The 11,232-nt window shown below is 36.7% G+C and overlaps 1 long non-coding RNA gene across 1 annotated transcript; it reads left to right on the plus strand.

Moving 5' to 3' along the window:
* The first annotated feature begins 1,801 nt into the window (after nucleotides 1–1,801).
* LOC144638888 (uncharacterized) lies at nucleotides 1,802–11,029 on the plus strand. Its single transcript, XR_013568030.1, has 4 exons — nucleotides 1,802–1,860; nucleotides 1,976–2,059; nucleotides 4,156–4,223; nucleotides 9,653–11,029. It is a non-coding gene; the product is annotated as an uncharacterized LOC144638888 (long non-coding RNA).
* The last annotated feature ends 203 nt before the right edge of the window (nucleotides 11,030–11,232 follow it).

An 11,232-nucleotide genomic window follows, 5' to 3' on the forward strand; every position in this document is an offset into this window, starting at 1 on the left:
AAATAGCACTACAAAACAACTCTAAAACAGCCTTGGAAATTCCTTTTCGTCAAAAGCGCTGTTTCGCAGTTCAAAGATCTAGATATATTTTACCGCTCGCCCATTATTTTTTTCTATCTAAAATTCTTACAAGACGTAGTTCTGTTAACGTTGTGAAGGCCGTGAATTTTGTCGGGACAGCAAACGCAAAAACTCTCTTCCGTAAGAGACAAATACTGACAGTCAAAAGTCCCTTCTTTTTGTTACTGTAGAAGTTTCGTCTATATTCGATTGTTTGTGGCGTCCAAATTTTAAATAAGCGCCACCCTCAAATAAGCGCCGCCCTCGAATAAGCGCCGCACTTGAGGCGCGAAAAATTTAATAAGCGCCGCGGCACTTATTCGAGTAAATACGGTATATAAACAAAGAGGAAAGTTAAATAACGTCTGCAGCAGCAATTAAACAAACTAATAATAGCTGTTCAGTTGCTTGCGCTTGATTACAGTGTTTATTGCTAATTACCTTAAGGAATGGCTTGAAAGGAATTTACGAACGGTACTAAGAATCTACAGTTTGTAAACGTTAAAAAAACACTGACGTAAAACAACTTCGGCCTTCATCGGTCTTTCAAAAACACAACTGATCGACCGGAATTTCAACAGTTCACAATTCTGCGCGTGCTTCGCTCACGACAACTAGAATACGGTCAAAGTGAGTAAACTGAAACAGAAGATACTGAACGACCTTTCTGTGGATGCCAGGCCTCGAGAAAATGTCTCTCGTGAACATTACGAGTCTTAAATAATAAAGATGGTAGATTTTAAGCTCGGTGATAAATAGTGAAGAAATTATTCTACGTGACATGAGCGTGGGACAAAGAAAAAATCTGAGTCCCCGACTGGAATCGAACCCATGGCCTCCCAGATACCGGTTGGGCGCTCTAACCAACTGAGCTACGTGAGACTCGCTGTGAGCTAGGCCATTTACTAGGTTGATAAGTGACACGCGTCCTGCGTACTGCTAGGATCAGCGTGGGACAAAGAAAAAATCTGAATCCCCGACGGGAATCAAACCCGTGGCCTCCCAGATACCGGTTGGGCGCTCTAACCAACTGAGCAGGACGCGTGTCACTTATCAACCTAGTAAATGGCCTAGCTCACAGCGTCATACATACCATGCCAAATTTTAAGTCTTAACTCCGACGAAAAGTCCGATTATTTCACATTCACAATTTTCACATTTAGGGGTATCGCATGGTCTTTGCGTGCATTTGCAAGCATTCGAGCGGAGCGCTTTTCTTTGCGAGCACGAGCATTGACAAAAGTTAAGCTTGCGAGAAACGAGCACTTTTCAAAAAGCTACCTCCACTAAAAACCGAGCATGTGAGTACTTGTAAAAACATACGACCACCAGCAAACGAGCACCGACTAAAATTTTGCGAGAATTCCGAGCAGAAGGCCAATTTTGCGAGCACTGGAAAATTTTGATGGACCATTCCTTAGGCGCGTTTACACTGGTGATTTTTGTCGCGCAACTCAATGCAATTTTTGTCGCGCGGAAGTTGCAAGAAGTCGCGGCGATAAAATCGCAATGAAATCGCTGCGAGTTTGTATGCGTCAAAACTAGCAGCGATAAAATCGCTGCGAGTCACAGGAGTTTCGAACCTGTTCAACACTCGATGCGATGCAACTTTGGCGCGACAAAAATTGCATTGAGTTGCGCGACAAATATCGGGCCTTTTGTGACCCCTACATTTCACGTGGGTCGCGAACACGCGTGTGTCACACGCGATCTGCGTAATACTTCCCAGCACTCTTTGCAAGGACAATAAAATGTACTTCCGCCATTTTGGTTAAGCGATGCTGAATAGCAAAATTCAAAGTTAGTAATTTTAGCGGGGTTTCTTATTCTGTTTTCAACCTTCAATCGTAAAAATGATTTTCTGTTTCTTATGTGTATCATTTTTTTTTTATTTGCTGATTTTTTTCATAAACAGCCGTGGAGCTAGAGCTGTCTTCAAGTGTCCATGTGCTAGTGTGTCGACGAGCTAACGTTTTGGCAGCTTGGACTCGGAGTGCAGGTAAGCTTTTATTAGGGATATCAGTTTCAAATTTCATTTGTTAAGAAAGTTGACTGTAATAAAAAAGGGTTTCTTTCCCTTATTGAGTGTTTTCCTGTGTGACTAAGCATTCTTTGCCCTGTTTGACAAGTATAATTATCACTGAATGTTGAGGATCGACCGCCATATTTGGTGACAATCTGTTGGGGGGGGGGGGGAGGGGAATAGGGTCTCCCCGAACTTTTTTTGTTGGGCGTGTATGAGGGTATGGATGGGGGTTATAAAATCAGTTGTCTGCTAAATGTTTGTCAGGCTCTCTACAGCATATTCTGTATAGAATCCTAGGATTCCAATTATCAAGTTCTATATTTTTACTGAGGAAAGTCCACAAAAGTTTGGGGCAATGTTAGGGCTTCCTACATGATTTCAGAATGATTTTCATTCCAGAAGGAGTTCATTCCATCCCCATATATTTCTCTGTATCTGTTTACACGATACCGAGACGGAAGTCAAGTCATTCCGGAATGAGTTCATTCCGGTTTTTATTTGAAATTTACACTCCTTCTTATAAAAGCGTGAACACTAAAAAATATGTCTGGAATGTTTGTGTTTAGCCAATCACATGCGAGAACTTCAGACCGCAGAAACCACAAACAGTAAATGGGTTTCCATCGGTCACGGAGCAACTTTAGTTCTTATTTTGTTTCAGGATACACGCTCTGTCTTTTTTAAGAATTTAAAGAACTGCTATTCTTTCGTATCGAGGGCCACATCCAGAACATGGTTTCAGGGATTTTTGAAAGAAAAAAAGGACGGTTTCTCTAGCGACGATATACGACATGGTTCAGTGCATGCAGTATGTTGTAGACATGTCTAGACATAAGATGTAAACACGATAAACCGAATATAAAATACAAAATTGTGGAGTTTTCGTTACTGATTGTAAATCTTTTCGGTAGAACAAGGGATTCGATTTATTTCGGCAAACGATTTCAACCCTTAGGCAATTAGAGGTTCCGTGATCGTAAGACTGCAAACTGCAAAGGCTCCAGACGAAAATTATTCAAAATGTTGGCGTGATTGGTGCAAAGTAAACACCTCAATCACTCAATCGTTTGATTTTCGCTTTTCCTTCCCGCTATCGTTTCGCTGTTATCGAAGAAACAAACCTTCCTTCTATCAGTGTTTAGGTCTGCTACAATAGTTGGGGTGAGATAAAAACCGGAAAATGCAAGCTTACCTCAGTACAAATTGTAACATGCCATCAGGCGAACGGTAACTGCAGATACGAATTCGTTACAATTTTTGAAAATTGGCGACAACTGGGGCAAATCGTAGCGTCGGGCGCATCGGTTTTTCAATTTTTTCTATAAAAAAAAATCACTCAAACCTATTCTTCAGTGGAGCAGTGAATGTTCTCAAAAAGGAAGGAATTACAATTAGTGTGTTTACTTGTAAATTGGAGCGAAACGAGAACCAAATATTGTTCCGTGACCGATGGAAACCCATGTGGTTTCTGCGGTCTGAAGTTCTCGCATGTGATTGGTTAAAAGACAAAGAACATTCCAGACATATTTTAAGTGTTCACGCTTTAATAAGAAGCGGTGTAAACATCTCTTTAAAATTGCAGATGGGCACAATAACATGTTTGCACAAAATATGTGATATTTTTGTTTTGATCTCATGCAAAAACTGCACACATGAGATTGGTTGTGCTGGCCAACTTTGTCACATGAATACATAATGAACCTGTTCGGGAACGAAAGTCATTTCAGAATCATGTATACCAAACATTATACCAGATTATATGTCATGCCATAGAAAATACAGCCAATCAGATTACAGGAAAGCCGTTGTATATTTGACAGTTATCAACACAACCTTTCCATCGTGCGCTGGGATCTTATTCTCAACGAAATTAAGTAAGCATATTTTCTATGGCATGATATAAAATAGTTACACAACGCTTTTGAGTGGTATACTATGGAATATCCCACGAGTCACTTGTATTTTCTCGGTATACACACTCGCCTACATGTTGAAGCTTTCTGTAGAGCAATTTGATGTAAGTAATTTTTACATTTCTTGATTTGTTTTATTTATTTCTTTTATTTCAGATTCCACAGATGAAAACATGATTGCTGTTGAGCTTGCAACATAGAGCGTAGTTATCTCAGTTTCTCAGGTATGGAAAACTTCTAACTTTTTAGTTAAAAATAATATATTATATATTATTATATACATGTATATATATTTTAAATGGTGGCTTACTACATTTTCATGTGCATGAAGTTTGTTTAATTGCAATCATGCAGTGTACATGTATTCAAGGCTCGAAAAAAAAAAATCCTTGAGTCACCATTTGGTGACTTTCTGTAGTGCTAAAAAGGTAGTAGCCAAATACAAATTTTTATACACCATATTGTAAAATCAATAGAGACAAGTTCAAAAGTGCTTAAAAAAATTTGTAGGAATATAATCTAATCAAAAGCCCTCTGGGCTTAGTGTCTCGTGACTCTTTTCAGGGTTTAATTTATTTGAAAATAGATTTATTGCTTGTAAAGATATCGAAAATTAAAAAGCGTGCATCTAACATAAAGAAACATTTAGACTCCTCACCCCTAAAATTTGAACTAAAACTAAAGCTACTTTTGTCCCTCGATAAAAGTTGTGACATTCACAACACGATACATGGATATGAAACCCTTGATTCACTTGTCAATTCAGAAACCTTTGTCGTGAATGCTTGCGCTGAACTTCACGATTTTACAGTTAAAGATAAAAACAAAGGTTTATTCCAACTACAAAAGGTTCTCACGTGAAAGGCTTAAAATCCAACTAAAAAATATATATAAGATTCATGCTTAAAGTTTTGAAATCGATGCCTTAATAGTATCCATTAGTAAGTAAGTAAGTAAGTAAGTATGACTTTATTTAACGAGGGTGACACCTGACAGTAATCAAACTGATAAACTTGTGGCCCTCACAAAAATATAACAATAACGGAAATATAACAATGGTATAAACTTTAAAAATAGATATTGATTTAGATAAAACTATGTACAACATTAAATACAATAAGACAATTAAGAATTAAAATTACATGAATGATTGCGTATGGATTTGATTATTATTCCGATCACTATCACGGTAATTAAGCGTCAATCTTGATTCATACTAATTGATCGTTTTTATTTCTGTCAGGCGGATAACGTTTGTACATACTTATTATTGTCACGCGACTTGTTTCCGACACCTTATCAAAAGCGATTTTTCCAAGCAGCCGAAAGTAGGCTTGACTTAAATTCAAAGTACACTGCAGCAAGTAGCCGTTGAACAGTTATAGGACTCCGATAACAGCAGAAAAAGAATACAGTCACACACAGATTCATTAAGCATTAATTTTATCTGTCACAGATAGTTCTTAAATATCTAAAAAAGGTCAACAAAGTCACAGATTCTCCTTTATTGTTTTGTGTCTGTGACTGATAAGAACGTTTTCAGCCTCACGTTTCAATAAACTCACGCACACTACCAAGCAAAGTTTCATGGTTGACCTTTCGCGTGTGCCTTCGAGTAATACTCAAATTGAAGACACACAAGGAAAATAATGTCCACGGGATCAGTTGTTTTGAACTAGTTTAATCAGCACAAATTCTAACTTGCCTAAGCTAGCTAGTCAACTGAAGTAAAGGCACACATGTGGTTCGACTACTACGGTCTATTACTTCTTTGAAATCGGATCTAATCAAAAATGGAAACGGCAAAAAAGGTTTTCCTGACATATTATCGGTGGACATACCTACAGTTTTGTAAAGCGCAATCCTGTCTAAGACATGCTTTTCCCCTATTGCTGTACCAAAATCATAAAACACATTGTTCTCACGAAACGGTAGCTATTATCTGATTGACTAAATAAATATGACTAGAATGGTGGGAATCTCGTGTGATTGGTTTTATCACTAAGAAAAACAAACAAAAAGCTTAAAAATAAACGCAACTGTCAGTGCAAACAGCATCTGCAGACCTCTCAAGTCTCACGATTTTGTCCTGAGACTCACGGTTTTCACTTCAATCTCACGACGAGAAACAGAAATCTCACGAAAAAACAGAGTAACAAGTCATTTGATTAGCGCCTGGTTTTAGGACTCTTTTAGTTATTTTTGTCTGTCAGTTGATCAATCTCCTGGTTTTTATTGAAATCTCCAGATTTTTTTACCTAAATCTCCAGATTTCCAGTGCTTTGAGGTTGAGAAGTCTGCATCTGTTTTGTTTAAATCTGATGATCGCTTTTTTCGGCATTTACTAAAAAAAGAAAATTTTGACATGGCGGGAAAAATATTGACATAAAGAACTAGAACGAACCTCAAAGGAATCAACATGGCGGATAGCAGTGCATTACAAGGGACACAGTCCATAGGCATAGATGACATATTTAAGGGCGAACCCAAACATGCAAGTTTTTGGATGCAAGAGAATCTTTTTTGGGCAAAGCAAAAGGATGGATTAGAGCGATATGACTTCTTTCTTATTTTGAATGTTTTAGAAGCAAATACAGATATTACTCTAACAGTATTATTACAGTTATATAATATTTTCTGGAAAAACACAATGTCAGAGAAAATGGCCTTTTTTTCGTCGTCAACACAAAGAAATGTACATGTACAGTGTAGTCGGCATTTTTGGCAACTGAACCAGAAAATTAGTTGACAAGACAGTAAGCAATTTCGTGCCCTGAGTTAACATTATTATTTTTTGACAACCTGAGGAGAAGTTGTTTTCTGACGTAATGTATAAAAATCAGAAGAAGTTTAGTTCTTTTTTATTTTAACTTCAAAACATGAGAGCAACAATGTACATGTATGTACAACTGTATGCACTTCTATCGCTTGACTTGAAGAAAGTCAGCAAGATGTTCAATGATATTTGTAACGGTGTTGACTTCACTTTGAAAACAGTAGGATTTTTATACTTCAACATGTCTGGAAAGATGTCTATTTCTCTTTGAAAACAGGACAGTGAACTCATTTCACATAATTTTTTTATTTGGCTGCAAAGATGTAAATTTTAAAGTCACTGTGATAAGAGGTTCATTTACTCGAATGTATGTGCAAGATTTTTCAGTTTGCACAAAAGGCGGGCTTTATTTGTTGATGTTAACCTGAATTAATTTTCTCGTGCTGCACAAATACATGACTTACCGTATTTACTCGAATAAGCGCCGCGGCGCTTATTAAATATTTCGCCTTTCAAGTGCGGCGCTTATTCGAGGGCGGCGCTTATTTGAGGGCGGCGCTTAATTAAAATTTGGACGCCTCAAAGAATGTAATCTTTAACAGTGATTAAAAATAGCGTCTTTTGATTGTCGGTATTCATCTCTTGCTGAAGAGAAAAGTGGCGCTAGCTGTCCTGGCAAAGTTCGTGGCCTTCACAACATTTACAAAACCACATATTGTTAGAATGCTGGATAGAAAACTAATGGGCGAGCGGTAAAACAATCACTCTGAACTGGAAAACATCGTTTTTGAAGGAAAGAAATGTCTAAGTTTGCTTTGTTTTGCTGTTTTTTAAGTTTAACGGAATTCCTCGAATAAGCGCCGCATCGGTACTGCGGCGCTTATTCAGGGGCGGCGCTTATTAACTTTTTGGTCCCAAATGCGGCGCTTATTCGAGGGCGGCGCTTATTCTGGGGCAGCGCTTATTCGAGTAAATACGGTATACAATTTACTTTAAGTTAAACCTGACACAGTTCGTGCCGTCACAAATTCTTACTTAAAAATTTACATGACGTATATTTTTTTCTATCAGTAAAACAGAATTAGAAACTTGACAATGTTTGCCAGACATGTTTATGCGAGTTTCTCTGTCGATACTGGAAATTTTTAGTTCATGTCGAAAACCCAAAGGACCTCCCAAAGCAAAATCTGTTAAAAGTTCTAACTAGATTTGTAAATTATAAGGAGGTTTTATTTTTTTGATCCACAAAATCTAAAATTGGCTGTAATCTACCTCCAGAGAACGGCTGAAATTTATCCTCTGTTGGCGAGGGAATACACTGCAGTCGTGATTCAAGCTCAGAAGTCGGCAGCGAAATCTATCTGTTGAGCTGTCATAATTTTACCACTTGCCTGCTAGATCTTCAAATTTAATTTCTCCTTTTATACTTTTGAACTTATAAGGATCAAGATTCATGGCTAATTTGTGAACTAAGGAAAATGCTTTTTTCCCACTTGTAATGCCCAATACGCTTAAAAAAATTTATAATTTTTAGCTGGCGTGGGCCCTTAAGCCTCGCTTTCATGCAACTTTCTTCACTTGGTTTTAAAGGAGAAGTTCACTCCAGAATGGCCATTTATTTTCTTTATGCCAATAAAAAATTTACACAAAGATACATGTATGTTATTCACCAAAATTTCAGCCTCAAAGCTGGAGCTGGTAATGTATGCGTGACGTCAAAGAGCTCAGCCAGAAGTTTGGCGGGAAAATTTTAATAGCCGAAACTTCTTGTTTTTTTGTATTTTTTTGGAGTTCTGTTTGAGCAAAATGGAGCTGCACAAACAGCTGCAGGCATTTTGACAAACAAAAGACACTAACGAAGAAAAATGGAGTTTCGAGTATTTGAATTTTCCCGCCAAACTTCAAGCTGAGCTCTTCGACGTCACGCATACATTACCAGCTCCAAGATGGCGGCGTTCAGTTGTCGAGTTTTGGGAAAGATTTTGTAGGGTTATAGCACACCTTGGAGGCTGAAATTTTGGTGAATAACATGTCTTTGCTTAAACTTTTTATTGGCATAAAGATAATATATGGCATGGGCCATCCTTTACTCTTACCAATGTTTTGATTAACATGTCACGTGTATTATGATGCGCACATGAAAACTGTAGTAAGCCACCGTAAATTTATGTCTTTTATTCTGTTATTAAAAAATATAAATTTTGGGGGTATTGTAGGCAGCTATTCTATATACATGTAACAGTAGTTAACTGAATTCAGTACTCACCTATTTCCCTTGGATAGATATCCCAGGGGGCTACTCGAGATTTCAAGTCTTGGGGATGATTGAAGGATTATTTTGGGTTTGAAATTTTTGATGCCAGGATTTTATTTAAGTAAGGATGTTTTTGGGTATTGAAAACCAATCTAAAGATAAAATGTTAGTGCCTTGGATGCGTAATTCTGCGGATAAAGTACAAACAAACATGTTTTGCTGTTGATTTTTGACGGGTCCATTTCTGATCTAGGAATTTTTGGGGTTACATGATGTACATATGTTGGAAGCCCTAGGGTTTTTTGGGTCTTGATTTTTGCTCCCCATTTGATCATCCCTGTCAGCTGAAATCCAAGGGATCAATTTAGGTTTCTGGGAAACTGCTCACCTACCCCCTCCCCAAACCTAACATTAACTCTTACTTATCGCTTTGGGCAAAATGTTAGGTTTGGGGAGGGGTAGGTGAGCAGTTTCCCAGAAACCTAAGTTGATCCAATCCAAGTACCCCCCTAGGATAGATATTCGTCCTTAAAGGTCTGTAAGCAGTACTAATTCATACACCATCGACTGCACTACGCACTAATAATTTGTCTAAATTATTCTTTTTTCTTCCTTATCAATAGGTGAAGACATCTGCCTCAGGACAAGACAAGAAAACTGTATCAGCCATTATTATATTTTAGTTGATGAATTTATTGCAATCCAGTAGTCAGGTAAACACTTGTGTTCTTATGCAGCGATCAAATCAAAACTTAACCTGGCTCATTCAAAAGAATTTTCAAAGGGCATCCCTTCAGGGTACAGATGTACATTTTACTCCTTTTTAGTCCAAATTATTTTATGGTCATGCAGTTTCAGGGGAAAATAAGGGACCTCAGCACCTCTCAATAGCTCTGGGGTAATGTAACGGGTCCCATCCAAGCACATTTGCTGATTTTACCCAGGTTAAGAAATTTTAGATTTGATCATTGCATTGTATGACGTAAACCAAGTTCTGCTTTTGACCATGCAAGACCACAGACATGTGCAATTATTTTGTTTTTACATAATTGGCTTTTAAACAAATCGGTCAAACATTAATTTTGAAAGTGAATACAATGTCCATTTTTGTTTGTATTTCCTCAGTTGACCTGATAATCAATCAATCAATCAATCAATTTATCAATCAGTCAATTATAATCAATTAACGAATTAATCAATCAATCAATCAACTAATGAATCAATCAATCAATCAAGTAAGCAATGAATGAATGAATCAATCAATCAATCAATGAATTTAATATCAATCAATGAATCAATCAATCAATCAACAAATGAATGAATCAATCAATGAATTAATCAGTGAATGAATGAATGAATCAATCAATCAATCAACAAATGAATCAATAAGTCAATGAATCAACTAATCAATCAATCGATCAATCAATCAACTAATCAATCAATCAATCAATCAATCAATCAATGAATTTAATATCAATCAATCAATCAATCAATCAATCAATCAACAAATGAATCAATCAATCAATCAATCAATCAATTTAATATCAATCAATCAATCAATCAACAAATGAATCAATCAATTAATCAATCAATCAAAAACTTTATTTATGTGTCTACAAAGGGCCTAAGCCAAGAGGAAACACCTTCTACTAATAGGGACCTCATTTTGTTTTTGATGTAATTTGAACTTGACATCTTCTTGGCTATATGCATGTCTGTGGTACTTGTAGTTATTATACAGTGGCCCATGTGTACAAATGTAACTTCTACCAATTCCTTAACACTTATACCTTCAGCTTGAGTTACAAAAACTGTTTTAAAATTGTGCTTAAGAAACACAAATTTGGAATTAATTTTTGAGCTTACTAGTGTTTGGGAAGTTTATTAAAAAGTAGAAAAAATTTATGTTCATTCGGTTACAACTTTTCAACGGCACAACGTGGAAGAATTCAATTGAATATTGATATGTAGAAATGACAAACAGATTCATCAATTGAAAGCGATTTTCCTTTTATCCCAGATAATAAATTCTCATTACTTTGACAATGTGAAATACGTTAAAAATATTGATGAATGCAAAAATTAAAATTGGAAATTTAACTGTGCTGTTCAGTAGTTTATGGAGAGCATGTTTTCAATTCCAAAATGTTAAATTTGTTATTCATCAAAGAAATTTTATGTTTTTCTGCAAAACTCTCAGTTC

This window comes from Oculina patagonica, chromosome 14 (genome assembly GCF_052425735.1).
Source record: "Oculina patagonica isolate OP01 chromosome 14, crgOcupat, whole genome shotgun sequence".
In the NCBI taxonomy this organism is placed as follows: Eukaryota; Metazoa; Cnidaria; class Anthozoa; order Scleractinia; family Oculinidae; genus Oculina; species Oculina patagonica.